The sequence below is a fragment of the Sphaerodactylus townsendi genome, linkage group LG01 (genome assembly GCF_021028975.2).
Source record: "Sphaerodactylus townsendi isolate TG3544 linkage group LG01, MPM_Stown_v2.3, whole genome shotgun sequence".
NCBI classification, from domain to species: Eukaryota; Metazoa; Chordata; class Lepidosauria; order Squamata; family Sphaerodactylidae; genus Sphaerodactylus; species Sphaerodactylus townsendi.
In genome coordinates this window covers 55,141,749-55,164,370 of record NC_059425.1, presented here as the reverse complement: position 1 = coordinate 55,164,370, position 22,622 = coordinate 55,141,749, and the positions used below count along the sequence as shown (strand labels likewise).

General features: G+C 41.8%; 1 protein-coding gene across 1 annotated transcript in view; it reads left to right on the top strand.

Annotated features, from left to right (window-relative positions):
* KCNH1 (potassium voltage-gated channel subfamily H member 1) overlaps positions 1–22,622 on the top strand; it is a 299,776-nt gene that overhangs the window by 158,872 nt on the left and 118,282 nt on the right. The window lies entirely within an intron of this gene.

Here is a 22,622-nt window from a genome sequence, read left to right as displayed (position 1 = left end):
TCTGCCTTGAGGGGCCTTCACAATAGTTACCACTAAACATAATATACATTTGCAAAAATCTCTTTGTTGCTCTGAAGCCAGGTGCTAATACACTCAAGGAATTCCCTGGTATTTAATACTTCTCAAATGAATGCAGAATATTTTCTAAGCCTCCACCCACTGTGCAACAGTATTTAGGCGCCCTCTTACAAGCAGACTCTTAGATAGTCCAGAACCTCTTGAGTAACCTGAAAGGTAGAGGATGCAACTTGAGAGAATGAACTGACATGATCTAAACAGACAATATTACTTAGTAAGCATCACTGAGGTGTAGCTTTCTATTTTTTTAATGTATCTTTCATATGACCTTTTTCAGGATATAGCACACTTCACATATACCTCTGGAAGCTGTGAAGAGGCCGCAGCCTCCATCATATTCCCATTTTCCTTGAGAGGAAGCATGACATCTTCTATAGAGGGCTCTACATCTGAATGTCCTCTAGAAGAGATGCAATGTCTTCCCAGGGTGAGGGCGGGGGGGGAGGTGGTAGCTCTCCCTGTACTTCTGCAGCATTCTCATTTTCCTGAGGGGGAAACTGTGATGTGATGGGAAAGTCCCCCGCCTTCCACTTTTCCTGAGAGTTTGGTAGGACAGTGGTGGATTATCCTTCCACAAAGACACTGTCCAGACTGCTCATGTAACCTCAGCTTGTGGGTTCTGTGGGGCAGTACTTGGAAGGAGTTGCAAAGAACCAAATTTAAACAAAACAGTTTACTTCTCTTTACAAATAACATTAAACATCACCATTTCTTAACATTTTATACAAGAGTCCTGTTCAGAGTTTGCATTTCAAGAGTCCTTATATTTTACAGTCTACCGATATTGCCAAGTCCACCTTCTTCTTTTGCTGGTGGTTGGTTTTGGAAGAACTTCCAGAGGCTTAGTGAGAGCAGGATTCAAGATGATGAAGGTTCCCAGAAAACTCCCTCAAGCATTTACATACACACAAAAAACCCTGAAGAACAATAAATTTCTAACAATTAAAAAATATAGCAAAAAAATAAACTCCCTTCCCACCTTAGTTCCCAGAATACTAACATTGCAGGTAGAGTTAATTTTAAACAAGGTGTTAAGGGCTTAATAAAACTTCGTAATCAAGGTCCCAGCCTGGTGAAGCTCTGCTCTCCCTCCAACCCTTCATGAGTTCTTGCAGCATTCAGCTTCTTTTTCAGACTCCACCCTTTCTGGGCTTTTCATCCCATTCTGACACAGGGGTTACACTTTCCTCCCACTAAAAATTCATCCTAGTCACCCAGACAGTATCTTACAATTCTAACTCTTTGAAATGATTGAACAATGATATATTACGAGGTAGCGTGTAGACTCCAATTAACCCTGCATTGAAAATTCCAGAACATAATCAGCTAACTTAGTAGGTTGGGTTCTAATCCCTTTAACTCTTTTCATGTCTAGGGGTAGGTTACTAATTTTCCCCAGAGATCCCCTGGTACTGGTAGGAACCAGCCATTTGGTGAATCTGACAGCACAACCTTTGTCTTTCCCCTTTGTTCTTGTCTTTTACACAGGATTTCCTCTCGACTGGCAGTACCCTCATCAGAGGGGGGAAGCTTGGTGTGAATTCCCTTGCACAGGGATTGAGGGTCTGAGAAAGAGAGTTAGATGTGGATGCAAAATCTTCTCCTACTGAGTTCTCAGACATCAGCTAATCCTTTTGTCTCTGTCCTGCCACTAATAGAACTCTCTGGACTGTCCAAATCACTCATGTCCTCTCAGAGGGAGGAAATAAAACCACCATGGTCTCTTCAGCATATCCCTCGTGCAGAGTTCGAACAACACCTTTGCCATCTTCTGATTGGACTCTGTATACAGGAAGGGTTTCATCCAGGTTTGCCCAGAACTATATGCACAACAGGTTCCCATCTCCCGGTCAATAATTTCTGCATTCCACTCCAGGAGCTTCTAGAGATTCAATGAACTAGCACTCTTGTAAGCCTGTTGAAATGGTTGATTTGATGATTTTCATATCCCATCTCGTTTGTTGGCTTGCTTGATGCTTTTCACTCCTCTTCCTGGAAAGTGGCCAAATCATATGCATAACGAAGCCTGCGTTTTAAGTCTCTCATACATAGTCTTGATGAGTTACTTCTGTTTGCTCCTCTCGATTTTATCCCTAAACACAAATCAATTGGTAGTAATGGTTAGTCTTCCAAAACATTAAAAAATAAGGAGATTCTCCAGTAGTATCGTTTTTTGGTACAATTATAAGCATGAACTAATGGTTTTGTATACTTTCTCCAATTAGATTTCTTATTTACCTCTAATGTGCCCAACATGTCCAAAAGTGTACGATTGAACCCTCTCAACAGGGCTTCCTCTTGGAAGATATGGTGTTGTGTGGAACTTAGTTCCTGCAATATTACTCAGTTCCGTAACTAGTTTCGACTCAAAGGCTGCTGCGTGATCACTGTAGGAATCTTCTAGGAAATCCATAATGGCATATAAGAATTTTTTTTCCCAGAAGAGTTGTAGCTTCTGTTCTTTCGCCCAGTCTGATCTCAAGTAGAGGGTATGCTTGCTTGTGCATATTTGGTAAAATGATCAGTAACTACTAAAATATTTTTGAACCATTTACATCAGGTCTACAAGAGTTAAAAAAATCTATACAGACTCTCAAACTCTAAAGGAGCATATGTTTTTATGTTAACTAATTCAGTAACTCTTTTCTACTCATAAGCTTTCCTCTTTACACAGCTGTTCTACAGTTGGGCGGCGCTACTGTTCTATAGCTTTGTACCATTTTTAGGCTCAGAAGAATCTATCCCTAGCCAATTCAAAGAAGTTCTTTCAATTCCAGTATTACCCATTTCATCATGAATGCCTTCCAGAGCTCTCTCTTCGATTAGAGAGTAAGGGATGACAAGTTGCTCTACATCTTTTCCTTTTCGTTGAACCTTCAGGAGTACAGACTCCTTATATTTAACAGAAAAAAGTTGGAGGCCCTCTCTCAAAGTACCAGTCTAGTTTCATACTCCTCTTTTCTTACTTCATCCCAGGAGGACATGCCTTCTCTCCAAAAAGTGTATTATTCTAGCTATATATTTGCCCCTTCTCTTTGCACCTTCTTCCAGTCAGGAAACTCAACATCATTTTGATCAGAAGGGGTTTAATATGACATCAGCTCATTTGCAAATCTCTTCATGAATACTGTTCTCAGAGGAAGGTAAAGGTCTCAATATAACTGTGGTCCACTTCATTACATCTCTTGGCACTACTGGATGTTTTGAGTAGTACACTATGAACTTGGATAACTGCCTTACAGAGACTCTCAGCATCCCATGACTTTGAGTGCATTAGGATCATGTTGGAATCTTTAGGAGCATTTTAGAAATTCTTTCTAGTTGTTTATCTCCTTCCTCATCCTCAGTGAGCTCTTCTTTCATGTCTCCTAGAAATTGAGGTCAGCATCATAGTATTAGCTTTTCCAGATCTGTAGACTATTTCAAAATTATATAAAGATAATGCTGACACCCACCTCTTGCCCTGCAGCATCTAATTTGGCAGAGGTTAGAACATGAGTCAGTGGGCGTTGTTACCAGTCATTACCTGTGAACTCCTGATCCATACAAAAAAAAATCATGGAACTTGTCACAAACTGCCCATTTTAATGCCAAAACTCCAATTTGTGAAAATGGATAGTTGGTACCAGCTACCTCATTCTAAACCTCTACTTTAATGTGCGATGGCCAGGAGACAGTTATTTTGCACTTTGGTATGGGGCTTACCCTAATCCTGTGAGAGACTAGCATCCGTACATGCAGCAATATATATGGCAACTTCAGTCTGCAGGTCCCAATACTGGTGCTACAGTGGTCAACTCTTAACTTTAAAGTCTCAAAGGCCTCTTGACAGCCTTACATCCCATTTGTCTTTGAGAGACTGGTTTCCTTTATTTTTTTCTTCCTCTAGAACTACCTGCTAGCAATGAATTTTAATGGCTTAGCAATGATTGAATATCCTGACACAAACCTCCTATAATATCCAACAAACCCAAGAAATCTCCGAAGTTCACTGGGGTTTTTTGGTAATTTCCGTGTGTGGTAAATTAGTATATACATCTATGCTTTCTTTTGCCTGGCTCTATTCCAGAGGCTGATATAATATGACCCTAAATATTTCACTGATGATTGAAATGTTTACATTTAGAAGACCCAACTTTAATCCATATGTCTGGAAGTCTTTGCAAAACTTGAGGAGGCGTTCTTTCATGCTCTTCTTTAGTTGCAGAGAATATGAGTCGAAATCATCCTAAAAAAAGGCAAATCGTTTCCAGTAGGGTTTGAAGCCCTTGCATCACATTTTCCATCCTTCGTTGAAGAAAGGTTGAGAGGGGCATTTGCTGCCCTTGAGGCATCAATGTCTTGAACTTCCAATTGCCAGTGCAAATGGGGTGGTAAAATGCTGTCTTTTGGCAATCTGCTGGGTCATTAACGCAAGTGGTAATATCCACTTTTTAAATCTAAGACAGAGAATTACTGTAGATCCATAAGTAGTAATACAAAAATTTCTTCTATTCTTGGCAGAGAATTGGCATCCTTTTCATGATAAATTATTTAATTTCCTATAGTCCACTACCATCCTTAAGAGCCCATTTTTCTTCCTTGCAAATACTATTGGTGATGCATATGGACTGTTAGTTTCTTCAATTACACCTAGTGTAAGCCAACTCCCTCAAATGTTGCCAGTGGAGTATTCTCAAAATCTGTAAGGTGAAACTTCGCCTAGTTCTCTCTCTTCTGCCCTTTATCCTGTGCATTTCTTAACAATTTATATAAGTTTCCACGGTAATGTTGAATATCCTCATTAACATCCCTTGAACTTAAGTGTCACATAACAGGAACTTTCAGTTTTATGGGGATCCAGGCTTCCCAACTTAGTTGCACACACTTCCATTTTGCAAGCAATTTATATTTTATAATCTCACTTCCAAGCCCACGCTGGTTGGCCAATTTGTAACCTCTCAGCTTGTGGGTTCTGTGGGGCGAAATGCTTGGAAGGAGTTGCAAAGAATAAATTCCAAACAAAACAGTTTGCTTCTCTTTACAAATAACATTAAACATCAACATTTAACATTTACAAAGGTCCTGTTCAAGGTTTGCATTTCAAGTCCTTTATATTTGCAGTCTACTGATATTGTGAAGTCCAATTCTTCTTTGCTGGTGGTTGGTTTTGAAGACTTCAGGAGAGCTTGGTGAGCGGGGATTCAAGATGAGATGAAGGTTCCCAGAAAACTCTCACCATTTACATGCAGAAAACCCTGAAATAATAGAATTCTAACATTTAAAAATAAATATAGCAAAAAAATAACTCCTCTTCCCCACTAGTTCCCCACAACATTGCAGTTACTGTTAAAACAAGGTGTTAAGGGTTTAATAAAAAAATCAATCAAGGTCCCAGCCTGGTAGCCTTGCTCCCTCCAACCTCATGAGTTCTGCAGCATTCAGCTTCTTTTCAGACTCCACCCCTTTCTGGGTCATCCCATTCTGACACAGGGGTTACACTCACACTTGTTTTTGTGGAGTTATCACTACAGTCTGTTGACAGCTTTCTGCTTCAGCACAATCCGAGGCTGTTTCATTTCAGGGTAGTTTGGAGGGGTGTACTCTGTGATTGTATGATACTTCACCCAAGAATCTGTAAGAATTTTCCATTTTGCTTTGTGAATGTTGAGTCTACATTTTGTGAATACTCAGAGATTAAGGTCAAACAGTCCTGACATGTAGTCTGGTTAAAGGAAAGAGCTAGTCTCCCTTTTCTGTTCTTTATAGTTTTCAGTCTGGAGTAGTGGGCAATAAAGTAATCGATAGGGCAGGTAAGCCAAAGGAGAAATAGGATCCTGCCCTTCAGTATGATCAGATCTATAATGGAAACCCTAAGCTTGAAAGTACGGCTTTAAATTTCTCTTTTCCTGCCTTGGTGAAAGTGCTGGGGAAGTGTGTTTGTGTCTTATGGATAGATGAAATAGGTTGTGTCATGAAGTTGAGGAAGCCATGTTGGTAAATCAGACATTACTGAGCCTTTCTTCTAATAAATGATCTTTTTGCTGTGTAATCTCCTTTTCTAATCCTGTCAGTCCTCTTATTACTCCTTTTGCTGTATTAATTTCCTTTCTTAATCTTGAAACCACTTGAAAACATAACAGCCATTGCATCTTTTTGCCTTCATCCTTTATTTTTTGCCATCACTTAATTTCTCCTTGAATGTTCATTGTATCTCCATACGTCAGTATTTTACATTCTTATCAGAATATGCCTCTATAGGTGACATTAATGGAGATATTGAAGGGATGTTTCTTTTTTGTGTAGCTTTCCAAATTTTAAACAGCCCGTCTCTGATTACAAGACTTCCGTTTTGCACATTTTCCTTGTTTTTTCTTTAATAAATTATTATGTAATCACTCTTTTAAATATGCTGTCTCTAATTTTATTTCTCTGGCCTGTTTCTAATCCAATCAACAATCCAAACAAGACAGAAATTGGGGCTTTAAAGGATTGGGGAGAAGATGTGGCTTTGGGCAGAAATGATCTAAAGAGAAAAGATAGCCAGATGGAGATGGCCTTAAAGCTGAACAACCTGAACATAGATTTGGCTATCTCTGTTAACTGGTTAGGATATGTTTTTAGATTTAAGGACAAAGAAATAATTTATTCACTTTTTCTTTTCCTATGCTCTGAGACTGTATCTGTAGTTCAAATGCACTCTTTTATGTTTATATGTAGTGTATTCTGTATACTTATAGAGAAACTTTCCCCCCCTGAAATTTGAAGCTGCACCCTTTTTACTCAAGGTTCATGCTTACCAAAGCATAAACTAGACCCAGGAGATGCCTGAGCTAGTGGAGCCAAACTTCTAACCAGAGAATGTTCAGATCTTTTAAAAAAGTGGGGTAGAAGTTCAGGTGCATAGAGGGCAGAACACCTGTCACAGTTACTTGCATCATTTGTTACCTTCTGTTTTCTTCTGCCCAAGTTTCTCAAGAAGAAGGTATCTCCTGAGAGTTTAGGGTACCCACAGGGTATCTTCAGGGCTTCACTACTTGTTGTATTGTGATTAAAAATGCCTAGTGAGCAAGAAGGGATTAGTTGCACTGTCTCTAATGCAGGGGGGCAGCAGGCAGCAACAAGTGGCAGTTTTAGTCAACAGTGTTTGTTGAGCTGGCACTGCTGAAGGGATTCTGTTCTAGAGCATTCTGTGATATCAATTCATACCCAAACTATTGTACAGAAGTATCTGCAAATCTGTTGGTAATGTTTACTGAAAAGTTATATGATTGTGTACTAGTCTGAATTCGGAGTTCCGGATCAGGTTCAAGGTGTTTGTGTTGACATTTAAAGCTGTGAGCAGTCTTGGACCTACATACCTGCGGGACTGCCTCTCCTCATATTGCCCTTCTAGACCCCTCCAATCGTCAGGGGGGGGGGATCAGTTGGAGGTCCCCGGCCCTTCAGGTCTGGCTTGCTACTACTAGGGCCAGGGCTTTCTCGACCCTGGCCCCGACCTGGTGGAATGAGCTCCCATCCAAGATAAGGGCCCTGCAGGACATTGGGGAGTTCTGCAGGGCCTTTAGACAGAGCTCTTCTGCCAGGCTTTTAGATCTTTTCAGCTGGCCTGATTGGAACATCGTGATCTCCCATGGGTGTCTTTTAAGGGTTTTATCACCATCTGTTTATCTTATTGCTTTTATTGTGTAAGTTTTAACTGCTGCAGCTGAATGTTTACATTGTTTTATTGCACTGTTTTATCTGATTTATGTTGTTCGCCACCCTGAGCCCTGTTGGGAAGGGCGGGATATAGATAAATAGATAAATAGATAAATAGATAAATAGATAAATAGATAAATAGATAAATAGATAAATAAAATTATGGTTGCTTGAAAGCAGTGGCCTCAGATCATCTGTGAGGACTACAGTTGCCAACCTCCAGATGGGCCCTGGAGTTCTATCAGAATTACAACTGATGTCCAAGCTACAGAGATCAGTTTCCCAGGAGCAAATGGCAGCCTCAGTCAGTGGAATTTATGAACTCTGACCTCCTCAGACACTCCTTCCAAATCTCCAGGAACTTATCAAGTTGCAATTGGCCACTCAAACACTGGGGACAACTTCATTACGTAGTAGAGGTAATAAATGAAAAATAAGTCTGCAGGACTGAGATTGTATAATTGGAAGGTCAATTAGCTTAATCTTAGAGTTGCCTAATTCGCAGAGGTAAAAGAGTTTATTATTTATTAAAATATTTGTACCCTATTTTTCATCTTGACTCAAAGTGGCCCAGTTACAGAGTATACTTTTTGTTTTGTTTTTAAAGTTAGTTTACTTCTAGTGTGTGACTCTGCAAAGAATGAGAAGATATCAAAGAAGCCTTTTTAAGCTAATAGTGTTTATTACTTTTGGCTTTAAACAAATAATCTGAAAATGCATTGCAATATAAATTATTAATGTATCTATTTATTAAAAGGCTTTAGCAGAAAATTCTTTATGACTGATAGCCGTATAGAATGTGAAATATGCCCTGACTGGATAACTCCAGTCTAGCCTGATCTCTTCAGATCTCAGAAGCTAAGCAGAGTAGGCTCTGGTTGGTATTTGGATGAGCAACCTCCAAAGAATACCAGGGTCATGTCGCAGGGGCAGCCAGTGGCAAACCACCTCTGAATAGCTCGTGCCTTGAAAATCCTACAGGATCACCATAAATCAACTGTGACTTGATGGCTTGATATATGTGAAATGTATGTGAAATATATCTTGAACTATGGTAACTTATAATAAAAATTAGAATACATTTGAACAATGTTCAATTCTGAAACCTCTCATCCCAATTTATGTGGAAATATATTTCCAGATACCATTATAAGAGGTTATTGTAGCAGAGTCCTGCAGCCAAAGTCAAAATCATTTTAAAGGTAGATGTGTTTCATTTTCAGCTGCCAAGTCCTACATTAAAATGAAAGTGTTATGCACACAAAAGAGTTTGCTGTGGTATAAACATACTGAAAACAAAGCAATGAGAAAGATTGGGGGTAATTCACTAGATAAAGGTAAGTAATGAGGCAGGTCCAGACACAAGGAGGTGATATTAATCCCTTCATGTTAGACATTTTCATGATAACATAAATTCTTGCTAAGGTTTAATCCTTTATCTGTCACTCACATTAGCTTTGCACAAAAGCCAGTAACCCAGCAATCTTAATCTTTGAGGACAAATGTAGCTATCATGTAAAAGAAAATGTGCAGTGAGAATGGGAGCAGACTATAACAAGGCACACCCCCCCACACACACACATATACATTTTATTTATTTAAACTTTTAAAATAATATTGTGTGTGTGGCTGTTTCATTTTGAACAGTTGTTTGCATCTGTCTGAGCCAAGTAGTTAATTAGATTGGGGTTCTGTGTGGTTTCCGGGCTGTATGACCGTGTTCTAGCAGCATTCTCTCCTGACGTTTCGCCTGCATCTGTGGCTGGCATCTTCAGAAGGCGAATGTCAGGAGAGAATGCTGCTAGAACACGGTCATACAGCCCGGAAACCACACAGCACCCTAGTGATTCCAGCCGTGAAAGCCTTTGACAATACATTGAACAGTTAATTAGATTGTTAGATGGTTCATGGGATATACAAGAGAAGGGTACTTGTTTTTTTTTTAATTAAGTACAACCATTGACTAGGTGGACCTGATTTCGATCACTCCTGTGGCACTTCAGCTATCCATATTTTTTCTTTATTTTTAAAATTTATATTCTGTCTTTCTGTCTTTACAAGGCAGAATGCTTGTTTCCCCTACAAAGTGAATAGTTTCAGGGGATGACTTCAACACTGGCACAAAAAAGGGGGTTAAAAGTTATTTTCTCCAGGGCTGTAATGCTGATTTGCTCCAGACCTCCCGTTACATACACTTTTGATTTTTTAAAAATGAGATAATGGCTTAAATTCCAGGTAATTTTCCCCATGCCCTTTCTGTTGTTCTCAAGGCATTCATAATAAAAAGGATCTGAAGCACCTGGGATGGTCAGAGGAGAGATCCTTTCACCTTTCTGTTGACTGATTGGCTGTGGTAGAAACAGCAACCCAGATCATAGAAAAATTAAGTATCAGCAGGTGGGCAATATTTACAGTGCTGTCCTAAATAGAGTTGCATCCAATGAAGTCACTGGTCATTAATTAATATTGATACTAATTAATACATATTAGTGGCACCAAAGCTATGAATAATTTTGGCCAAATCTTTACATATATGTTAAAGAGTGTTAGATGTAGCACTGGGTTTTGTGAAACACCATAAAGATTCCAACTTTCTGATTCAGTTTTCCGGCTATGACCCTCCATGCATGTTTAAGAAAAAAAGATAAAAATCAGTGTAATGGTATTCTCAAACTCCAAGTGTTCCATAGATGTTGAATGATTGCCTTTGTTGAAGTTTACTGACAAATCTAACTGCCACAACACAGAAGCATATCCAGAAGCATATTGAGGAGAAATGGTGCCCGGGGTCAACACCTCCTCCGGGCGACCCTGCCCCCTGATGGGAGCTAGACTCAGAGGGGTGGGGGTAGGGCTTGGGGGCAGGGCTCGGACTGAGCCCCGCCCCCTGCATCTCTGCAGGCCGGTTCCTGAAGTCCACAGGCCCTGGGGAGGTCAAAAGCCAGCCTGCATGGAGGCCTGGGGGCAGGGCTTGGGGGCAGGCTCGGACTGACCCCTCACATCTCTGCAGGCCAGCTCCTGCCATCCCCAGGGCCTGGGAAGGCAAAAACTGGCCTGCAAGGGGGCCGGGGCCGGGGTTCAGTGGCTTGCAGCTGGGGGCGCATGCTGTTTTGTCATGCTTTGCCCCCCACGTGACCAAAACGTGTGCACTCGGGAACATGGGAGACCCCATGTCCCTATAGTCCGTACGCTCCTGAGCATATCTCTTCACCATATTTAAGAACATAAGAACATAAGAACATAAGAACTAGCCTGCTGGATCAGACCAGAGTCCATCTAGTCCAGCACTCTGCTACTCGCAGTGGCCCACCAGGTGCCTTTGGGAGCTCACATGCAGGAGGTGAAAGCAATGGCCTTCTGCTGCTGCTGCTCCCGAGCACCTGGTCTGCTAAGGCATTTGCAATCTCAGATCAAGGCCAATCAAAATTGGTAGCCATACATCCACCTCTCCTCCATAAATCTGTCCAAGCCCTTTTTTTAAAGCTAATATCCAGGTTAGTGGCCATCACACCACCTCCCTGTAGCGGCATTATTCCCCAAACACCAATCACATCGTTGGAGGCAGAAGAAGTGTTTCCTTTATTAAGTCCTCAGTTCTTTCCCCAGCATTTTCAATGGGCCATGCCCTCCTAGTTCTGGTATTGTGAGAAAGAGAGAAAATTCTCTCTGTCAACATTTTCTACCCATGCATAATCTTTCTTATAGACTTCAATCATATCCCCCCCTCAGGCGTCTTCTCTCCAAGCTAAAGAGTCCCAAAACGCCTTTAAAACCTCTCTCTCATAAGGAAGGGTGCTCCAGCCCCCCTCGAAATCATCCTCTTGCCCTTCTCTGTACTCTCTTTTTCTGTCTCTTCAATATCCTTTTTTTGAGATGTAGTGACCAGGTGAACTGAACACAGTACTCCAAGTGCGGTCGCACCACGCATTTGTATATAAAGGGCATGACCAATCCTTGCAGTTTTATTATCAACTCCTCTTTCCTAATTATCCTGTAGCATAGAGTTTGCCTTTTTCACAGCTGCCATGCATTGAGTTGACATTCCCATGGAACTATCAACTAAGGCGCCCAAATCCAGCACCTGGTCTGTGACTGATAGCGCACTGGACCCCTGTGGCGTGTATGTGAAGTTTGGATTTTTTTGCCCCTATGTGCGCATCACTTTCACATTTTGCTGTTGAACTGCATTTGCCATTTCTGAGCCCACTCACTATAATTTATCCAAGGTCCGGCTTGGAGCTCTTAACAATCCCCTTTGCAGGTTTCTCCACCATCCTACATAATTTGGTATCATCACTGCAAACTTGGCCTACCAGCTGCCTACCTTACCCCCCTACTCTCCAGGTCATTTTATGAATACTGAGTTAAAGAGCACTGGTCCCCAATCACGGATCAGCCGGGACACCACTCCTCCTACATCCTCCATTGTGAGAACTTCCCATTTATACCCACCCTTTGTTTCCTGTTCCTCAACCAGTTTTTAATCCGTAGGAGGACTTCCTCTTTATTCCTTCATTTGCTGGGTTTTCTCAGCAGTCTCTGGTGAGGAACTTGTGTCAAAAACCTTTTGGAAATCCAAGTAGACAATGTCCACTTTGGTTCCCCCTTATCCACATGCCTTCGTTTACACCCTCAAAGAACTCTAGTAAAGTTCTGTGGGACAGGACACCTCACCACGGCAAAAGCCACATGCTGACTCCTTCCTCAGCAGCAGGTCTCTTGCTTTTCTACAGCCATGTTTTATAATTTTATCTTTAATGATAGATTCTACTAATTTACTTTCAGGAACAGATGTCAAACTGACTGGCCTGTAATTTCCTGGAGTCCCCCTAGACCCTTTCTTAAAGATTGGTGTGACATTGGCCATCTTCCAGTCTTCAGGAATGGAACCTGATTTCAGGGATAAGTTGCATATTAATGTGAGAACATCAGCAATTTCATGCTTGAGCTCTTTAAGAACTCTTGGATGAATGCAATCTGGGCCAGGGGATTTGGTAGCATTTAGTTTATCAATGGCAGAGGCCCTCACCTTTATGGCTCAAGCTAGCCTGATCTTGTTAGATCTCGACAGCTAAGCATGATCAGTCTTGGTTAGTACTTGGATGGTAGACCACTTAGGAATTTCAGGGTCACTATGCATAGGAAGGCAATGGCAATCCATCTCTATTGGTCTCTTGCCTTGTAAACCTCCTGAGTTGCCACAACTCAGCTGTGACTTGGTAGAATTTTACACACACGATCAACTAGAATGACAAGAGTTGTTTCCATTTAATAAGCAGGCCTAAAAGCCAGGCTGAAAACAGTCAAGATCAGATACCATCCAGGAAACCATTTTTTTTGTAGCAACCAGGGTCAGTTACTATCCCTCAGAATAAGAAATTAGAGAGTCTACAGTTTGCCACATTGAAGGCGCTTTTCTTCAGCAAATGGAAAGTAATCATCTCTGCCAAAGCCTCCCAAAACACACCCTGACTTAAACAACTGTTAATGATCTCCATCAGAAGCACTTGCTCCATCTCCCAGCATACTTTAACCAGCAAGAATAAACAAGGACGAAGAAGTGATAGCCTTCTCAGTCCCAAGAATCCTGTCATGATTTTTCAGGGAGACCAATTCAAAGCTCTGCTACTTGATCTACCATTCAACCAGCATCCAAGTTGGAGCAGATCTGAAAGATTTTATCAGCAAAGGAATGAGTTATCAGTTCCCATCTGATTCTTGGACTTTGTTCGCTAAATACCTAAACAGGCAAAATAATTGTGCTGAAAAGTGCTGGAAAAATATTCTTCCTTTGCCTCCTCAGTTTTCAAATGAACTCTTCCAGACTCAGCTTGAAACTTCTGTCAACAATGTGTAGCCATCTTGTAGCTCTCTTTACTTCAGTCAGTTTCACAGTAAACTATGGGATTGGATCATGTTGATTGGATGGAAGAGGACACTGGGAGCAATGCTGTCTGTTACCCTTAATGGATCTTTGCTCTGTGTCTTTACCAGGGGCTTGACAGAGCTGCCCTTTGGGAACCAGGAATCCTCCAGAACATTCAGGAATTTCTCAGTTGGATTAGATGCATGGTAGCCATGATGGCTATAGAATCCATCTTAATAAAGAAATTTCTTCTTCTAAGATAGTGCTACAAAATCACCTTTTCCAGCAATGTTAAATGGCTTGTGCTGGGGGGCATATCCACATGAAAAAAGTATTAGGGGCTTCAAATATGAACAAACTAACTTGTCTGAAATCATGGATGCAGATCGGTAGTTCAGCTTGAAATACCATGCCGTTATTACTGTATGCTTTTTGGTGTTTTAAAGATAAAGTAGCTGTATTTTTATTCTTCAGATGTGTTGATTTATATACAATTGTCTGCAACCCAATACAATTCTATAAATCAGTTGAGTCTCATATGTTAACTTTTCTTTAACGACGTGACAATGCTACAAATCTATACATTCAAGCAAGAATTATCAGCTCATACTAAAATTAACTCTGTATAACTAAAGGATGGGGTTCAGAATGACACACTGATCATTATAAACATGAATGTGCAGAAATCAGGGGAGGGACAAAATAGATGAGTAAAAAGAAACCTACCCTGCACATCTCTAAAATTTACTGTAAGTTTTTAACATTTAATTCACTTCAGCCAACCAAGTATGCAGTTGCCTACAGCAACAGGTAAAAAATTGAGGCATAAAAGCTGTACAACAAACAAGGCAATTTTATAATATGCCTATGATGATCTCTAGCATACATTAAAGAAGATTCCTGTGTGTGATGATCATCAGCCAACTTCTTAATGTTAGGTTTGATTCCTGTTTGCTGTGCTACACATTTTGAAGGGTCTGACAAAGATATCAAGGATCTGATAATTTTATCCTCAGAGCTGGTGAGCCATGTAAAAATAGCAAGTTGGAGAGAAGCGGTTTCCTAAACTTTTAAATGCCCTCCAAAACCCCCAAAAGTTTTTAATCCTCTCCCCAACTGTGGAAAATCACTGCTCTGATCCATGAATATTTATAAAATTAATCTGTGAAAGTGCTGCAAGACTCCATTTTATTTGTACTGCAAGAGACAAAATTGTTTTTTTAATTCACATCTAATGCTAATCTATTCATTAAACATAATGGGTCAATGGACTAGTATTAAAGTGTCTATGGTGGTATAAATCTGAATTTTATGGTAGTATGCCAAGATGTTAAATATCAGTCTTTGCAGAAAATGAAACCTGAAAAGTTGGGGGGGGGGGGGAGAAGGAGGAAGGATTCAGCTGGACTAATATCTCCACTTCAATTTCTTCTTAATTGAATACACTTTTCTCTCAGGAATTATCATTTTCTGTGCTGTTGCAAAATAAACTGCATTTTTATTATCCTATGACTTGAATGTAACTTAAGAAAAACTATCTTTACAGGCAATATATTTAAATGCATTTACAGCCAGCTTTATGTTAAAATTAGGAAGTTGTACTTCCTCGTATAATATTGCACTTGATGAAGTTATTGTTGTTGGCTGATTGAATGCACTTTGTTCTCTATTAAAATGACGTTATAAATCAAGTTTCCCCGTACCTAAGAAAAAGGAACATTCTTAGTTCCAACTCATCTTGTTTATGGAAAGATGAACCCTAGTGCTGTGATACAAAAGTGGGGCAGATGGGGGAAGTATAAAGGATGAAAGTCAACTGTATGCAAAAAGTACACATGATGAATTAGGATTTTGGGGCGGGGTAAAGGATTATCTAATTATCACATAATTTTATCAATTGATAAAATACCATTTTATGAGTCTAAGCAGAGCTTTGGGTGCATGAATGGAAGAAGAATATGTGTTAGGATCCTCACCAATTTTCCTTACCTCGTGCTGCCCCTTGCTCCCCCTGGTAAGTTCTCTGCTGAGAATTAAGAGACTTCCATGGACCAAGTGCCATGCAACACTGGGTGCTGCAGTAACAGAGAGTTAAGCAGAATTGTCCTTCCTTGTTGTTGACCTAGCAATGACAAGGCTTCATGAGGGAAGGAGATTTTGCCTGGTCTGCCCCCCTTCATTGCAACCCCCCAGTACCTTGTTGTATCCATGATGGTCATCAACCCTTAGGATGTGTTTGTTCTGGGCATGTTGGAGGCTTCTTGGGAAAGGAGGAGGTGGGGAATATTCTGCCATATGAAGTGCTATTCCTTGCACAACAGTAGGATCCAATATATTCTGACATGTATCCCACTCTATCCTCGTGAGTTCCTATAGCCTAAGAAGCCGTTCTTCCAATTTAAGCGATTGTTCCATTGGAGGAAGAACTACTGAAGATGGATGCAGTTTCCTTGGATTTCAAACTTTGTTCAGTGGAGTGGTAGGATACATGCAGTGGTGGGATTCAGCAGGTTCACACCACTTTTGCAGAACCATTTGTTAAAATGGTGCTTGTTAAACAACCAGTTGTTAAATTATTTGAATCCCACCCCAGAATTAGTTGTTAAATTATTTGAATCTCAGCACTGGATACATGCCATTATTATTTGGGCTAACACAAAATGGCCTTCCAAATTTCACTAGCAAGACATGGTAAAAAGACCAGTTTCTTAATTTTTCCAGAAGATGATAAACAGATGTGACGGCCTATGATGGCAAATTAATTGCTTGGATGATCAGAATCAAATGTTCTGAAAATAAGTGAATTTTACGCTGTTTCAAAAATGCTGTTACTGGGCCCTTCCCCACTTACCTTTTCCCGAGGGCTGCTGCCCACACCCGAAGCAGGGCATCCCTGATTGCTTCATCACTGCCTGCTGTCATCAAAAGGCTTCCCTTTGAAAGAGCTAGGGATGTTTCATACTATACACAGCAGCAGCTGCCGGGCGGTTAAGGGCTGTCGCCGCCCCTCTCAGTGGGGAGCGCCGAGGGACCCCGCGCTACTCTCCTCGAGTAGCGCGGGGCTTAGGGTAAGTGGGGAAGGGCCCACTTAGAAACCTAGTACTGAAGCAGTTCACAGCTCTCTCAGTGCTGAATTAATTAGCAGGTTTTGTTCCATCCCCCTGCCACTTCTGCCCCCACTCCCCGGAGTGTATAGAAGTGAACACTGAACACTGAACCTATGTGGTGGGACCCTATATGCATGTGTTGTGTGTGTGTGTGTGTGTGTGTGTGTGTGTGTGTGTGTGTGTGTGTGTGTGTGTGTGCGCGCCATCTAGTCACAACTGACTTATGGCAACCCATAGGGTTTTCAAGGCAAGAGTCATTTGGAGGTTGTTTGCCATTGCCTGCTTCCACAGGGGCTGTGAAAGTTTTGAGAGAACTGTGACTGGCCCAACAACACTCAGCAGGCTTCATGTGGAGGAGTGGGGAACCAAACCTAGTTTTCTAGATTAGAGTCTGCCTCTCCTAATCACTACGCCATGCTGGCTTTCGGTACAGGAGTGAACCTATGTTTTTAGGGCTCTGAAACTTGAACTGTTATGGAGACCCCTTCGCAACCAGCAATAAGATCTGGGTAACCACTGTTATATTATTCAGTAGGTTTGTTTCATGGCAGATTCCCATTTTTGGCCTATTCGATAATTTTCCCTTTTTAATTTTTATTTCTTTTTTTAAAAGCATTATTTCATTTTGTGGAAAAGGAGAAATTATTGAGTAAAGCACACCCCTATGTTTATATCCTATATAAATAATTTTATGATTTTTTGGGTGAAGAGCATGCCACGTGGTTTTAGTTGATATTTTTAAAGATTATTCACGTAAATAAAAAGTTGCAGAAATGTTGTCCTTTACAGTGACCTCAGGCAACAAAATATGCTTTTATTTTTTCCATACGGCTAGCCTAAGATAAATAATTTTAACAAACGTTTTAATTTCTGTCATAAAAGTTAACAGTGTTTTAAATTATTTATCATTATTTCATATTGAATATATGTCCTTAATTTGAACATTTTTTTCCATTTACGGCTAGCCTATGTAGAACTTTTATAACTTTTTAATTTTTATTTTAACTGTTATTTTGTATTGAATTACACTATATTATTAATATATATATTTTTTAAAAAGTTCTCATACAGTAGACCCAATTTTTATAAGCAATGTAGACTAAAGTCATAGCTGGGGCTCCTCCAGAATTAGGGGCCCTGAAGCTTAAGCTTCATTAGTTTCAAAGTAAATCTGCCCCGTCTCTATATGAATTTTTAGCGTATATCAATAATGCTCCTGTATTCAAATGAAACTCATAGTGTTGGATCATAACCCTCTACTCAGCTAAAGTGTGCAGGTGTCCTCCAGCCAAGGAGATTTTTCCAGTGAAAAAAACTCTTCCTCAACTCTCCCTTTGTGGAGCAAGAGACTCTGCCTCTTTCTTCTCCTCAGCTGGCTTTGTTTGCTAACTGTGACAGAATTCCTCTCTCACACACCAACTTCTGCCTCCTCTGGAAATACTTAGCCTTGCAGATGCCTTGTGTCCAGGTCTCTTCTCTTCCTAGGGAGGGGGGAAATTGTCAGCCAGGAGCAGCAAACAGAAGGCAAGATACTGGGTGACATCACCCTTTGTCCTCTGTTTTAGAGTTAGGTCCAGATGAGACAAGGAAATGGCAAGAAGGCAATGGATGCCAAGCTTAGAGTAGCATAAAATAGAAGAGGAATTCAGAGAATCTATGCCAAATATGTCCCCCCCTCCACATGCTGCTGTGGCTCAAGCTACTTTGCCCAAGAGACAGTTGCTGAATCCCAGTGCCTCTTCAGCCTCCCCCTTTCAGTCTGAGATATGGGCCAGAGAGAAGCATCTATTCTGCAGGTCTGCATGCCCCACTCATCCTGTGATAGGCTGGCCTCTGGGGCAGACTGCAGGAAGTTGCTTGAGAGCTGAGCCCAACTAGGACCAACTGCCCAAAGGCCCCGGATTAAGGCTGAGAGTCACTTTTAATGGGAAAAGCTCTTCCTCCAGAGTGAGGATCTTTGCACTGGAGAAAGGTTGCACACTTAGATAAGCAGGGTAGAATAATCCAACACTATGAATACAGGTGCATTACTCAGGTGTTCCTGTGCACATATTCTAAACATGCATAGAGGGGAGCACAATCTGCTAGTTCCACCTCAGCCACCTGCATATTCAGTGGAAGTTCTGAACAGACCCTGTGCTTGCAGAAGTGTGTATTCATAGGTTTTAAAAAGCAACCATGATTTCAGGTACAAAGCCTACAACCAAATATTTTGTATGCCTGTAGTGTTCTGTTCAGATGTTCCTAAAGATATGAGGTTAGAATGAGGATGGTAGAATGATATTTGCCTCTTTTGTGTTCCTTGGAGCAAAGGAGAAATAAAAATAGATAGATCTTCCCTTGAATGTGTGGATGTGGGGAAGGGGGAGGGTCAGGCCTAAGAGAGATCCCACTTTCTGCTGCATATTGAAAATACCAGCAAATTAATGCAGAATGCCTTGATTTGACTGTCCTCTTGATTATATGGCAAGGGAAGGGCTGAGGAAGCATTCAAAGCTGAAGTACCCTCCCAGTGTCTCTACAAACTGAAGTAGGGGGGAACATAACATCTGGATGGCACCAGAGTTGTGCAGTTTGGAAGAAAAAGGTGAAAAAGCAGCAACGACAAAAAAGCATTGCTTGATCATACATAAGAAAGAGAAGCAGGCCGGAGAAAAGAAGAAAGCTGGACATGAAAGCAAACTCTAGAGAAAGGATTTGGTTGTGTTCTCGGGTCCCTGGCCGCCACAACATGGCAGGCATACCAACGGTCTGTGTCTGCCTTCCTGGCCTTCTCGGGGCCCTCTGCCCCTCACGTTTTCACCCCTTTCACAGAGGGGGTGGTCCTTTGCTACTGGGCACACCTTCGGGGCAGCATCTAGCTGCCATTTCCTTTCACTGCAAGGCACTAGACATAGCCAACCCATGTTGCTCTTTCCTCACTAGGAGAGCTATTGAAGGGCGGAACTGCTTAACACTGCATCCCCACAACAGCCATAGGCCCATTACCCTAGTCATGCTGACGGACCTGTCCAGTCAGCAGCTGAGTATCTGCTCGTCCCAGTTCAAATTAAAGCTGTTCCGGGCAGCCTTTTCCTTGGCCTTTTTAGGGGTTTTTCGCTGCAGCAAATTGGTTTCTCGCATCTCGGGATGACTATAGTGGCAGGTGTTCATGCTATAAGACTTATGGATGGGTGGCTTTGAGGTACACATCCAACTTTGCCAGTTCAAGACAGATTAGCATGTGTGTGGTACCACTGTTGTGCTTGGGGCTGCCCCCTCAGGATTGCCCTGTCCAGTCAGAAACACAGCCGACTACCTTTCTGTCCATCTATCAACCCAGGGCCCCTTCCTTATACATTCTGATGGCATGTGCTTATCACATTTCCAATTTACCAGAATCCTTCAGATTTATTTGGGGCACATGGGGCTCCCGGCATCAGAGTTTGACCCCTACTCCTTCCTTATTGGTTCCTCTACCACTGCAGCACATCTAGGTTTGCCTGAGGAGCAGATCCACACTATCAGGCGCTGGTGCTCCCTGGCATACAAGGGATAGGTTTGCTCCTGGCTCGAGAACTAGCATTTCTCATCTTTCAGTCCTTTCAGGCCATCGCAGGACGATCTGGATTGTCAGTCACAGCATTGTCCATTGAACTACCAAGTATGCCTAATCTTCTGGTTGGGGGGAGAGACCTTGGCCTCACAAGCCACACAACCATGTTTTGGATGGGACAGAAAGGGATGCGTTGGGAGGACTTACTGTCAATACTGGATGGAGCAGTTGCAAGGGACTGACCACCTCACGCCTTGATGATCCAGCTGGGAGAGAATGATCTGCCCACAGAAAAGAGCGTGTTGCTGGCTTGCCGCATGGTGTTGGACTTGGAATTCATGACGTGCTGGTTGCCAGGGACTACTATTTTCTGGTCACACCTATTGGAGCGTTCCATATGGTGAGGGGCATTGGCCCCAGAGAAAGTGGACCTGGCCAGATGCAGGGCCAATAAGACAGTGGCACGCCTTGTGCAATCTCTGAATTGCCCATCTAGACATTTTGTTTCACCTTCCAGTGCTGTATCAGAATGGCAACATCCATCTGTTGGAATGGGGTATGGACATTTGGCTACACAGCATCAGATCTGCTTTGTGTGATTGGTTGTTGGCTTAGGAAGTTTTGGCGGGAGTGAGGTGGCCTTGCTCTTTGGAAGGTTGCGCATGGGAACCGATCCATTCAGGGGAGGAGGAGCCTGCGTACTGGCCATCCCCAATTGGTGAGGGCCTACATAAGAGGCCTGGGGGTGGGGTGAGCCTGTGAACCACATGCCCAGGCAAGGGCTGCTGATGGCTTGTGCCCCCTGGCAGCAAGGGGAGTTCATATAGAGGCCAGCACTCAGATGGCTCCCACTATCTTGCGGCTCCGGGCATTGGTGTTTTCCCACATGCATCGGGCTGGGGAAAAGTTATTACAGGGGGCAAGCAGATGTGCTGCCCAGTGCCAGATCTGTCCCCTCTGCTTCCTTTCGCCAGTACACCAATAAAATGGCTGTGGCCAAATTTTACCCACACAGTGGAGTTTTCTGTCTCTCCTTCTGCACCCTCAGACCGCTTCCTCCCCTCCTCAGACAGCAAAGAAACATCTTACTGCTGGTGGCAGAAGTTCCAAGGAAACAAGTGATGCATTGCAAATGTGCACAGATAGGGCCAAGTGTAGGTAAGCCCAGAGCATCCAGAAGATGACAGGAACCCTGTTTTTCTTAGCTTGTATGAGGAAGTTATTAAAGCACACCTCATGTAAACAGGGCTTTTGTAACACTGTAAAACAACAATAGAATTGTTACCCTGAATAAGGAAACTGTGATAGATGACCATGAATAGAATAATAGCCTCTGCTAGTATTTTTGCACTGAAATTGTGCGAATGCAGATGCCACCTTTATTCATAAGCATTATTTATTCTTTATGGCTGCGATGATTTTGCAAGGAATGAGGTAGGGAATGACTGTCGAAGCAGCGGCTTACACGAGAGTAGGACACCTTGAAGGGTGCAACGCAAACAAGAACCGAAAGACACACAGTCACCGTGCAGTTCTGTTTATTTGCTAACTACCATCAAAGTGCTCCGCCAGACACAGCTGTTTCCAAGCTCCTACCACTCAGTGGACTGTGTCTACTATTATACAAAACAGGTGCCAATCCGATGCCCATGCCTTATCAGACTTTGCACACGTTACTCAGTTATGCACACAGCACTGATATGCACACGGCACTAGCAGGAGGGAGTGTCCACCTGTCATCTAGATCATGTCCCATCTAAACACATGTTCTAACAATGACATCATAAAATACATTTCTTGCTCATGGAACATTATGCATTAAAATGTGGTTGTGGTATGAATATGGAAAGCGCGCATTTGTGATGCAAACTTGGATTTTTAATTTTTTTATTATCTTCAGGGAAGGGGTGGTTTCATCTACTTTCTCTGCTTAAGATAAAACATTGCAGAAAAGGAAGGCTCAGTTTTTGTGTCTTCATATCTCCAGATTAAGTTATTATTTACAAAGATAATCCCTGAGGAAGAGTTTAAAAAAGTTAAACAGAGAGCTTGGTATATCTTTTTGCTCTAGATAAGGGCATTAAATGGCCCATTGGCTCTGATAGAGAAATTCCTGCTGGTTTAATTTTACCTAATTGCAGTCTTAAAGTATGCAAACAGAGGAGTTGTAATATTTCTCTGAAATGATTGTGGGTTTATTTCTTTGTCTGGAAGGATATCGTTAACATAGAAGCACTAAAGCTGAGAGTCTCAACTTAGCAGGATAGATTCATAAAATGGCATATGGCCCAGGTTATGAGAGGGTAAATCCCCAAATTAGGAAACAATGTACACATCTTCAACAGGTAAAGACAGT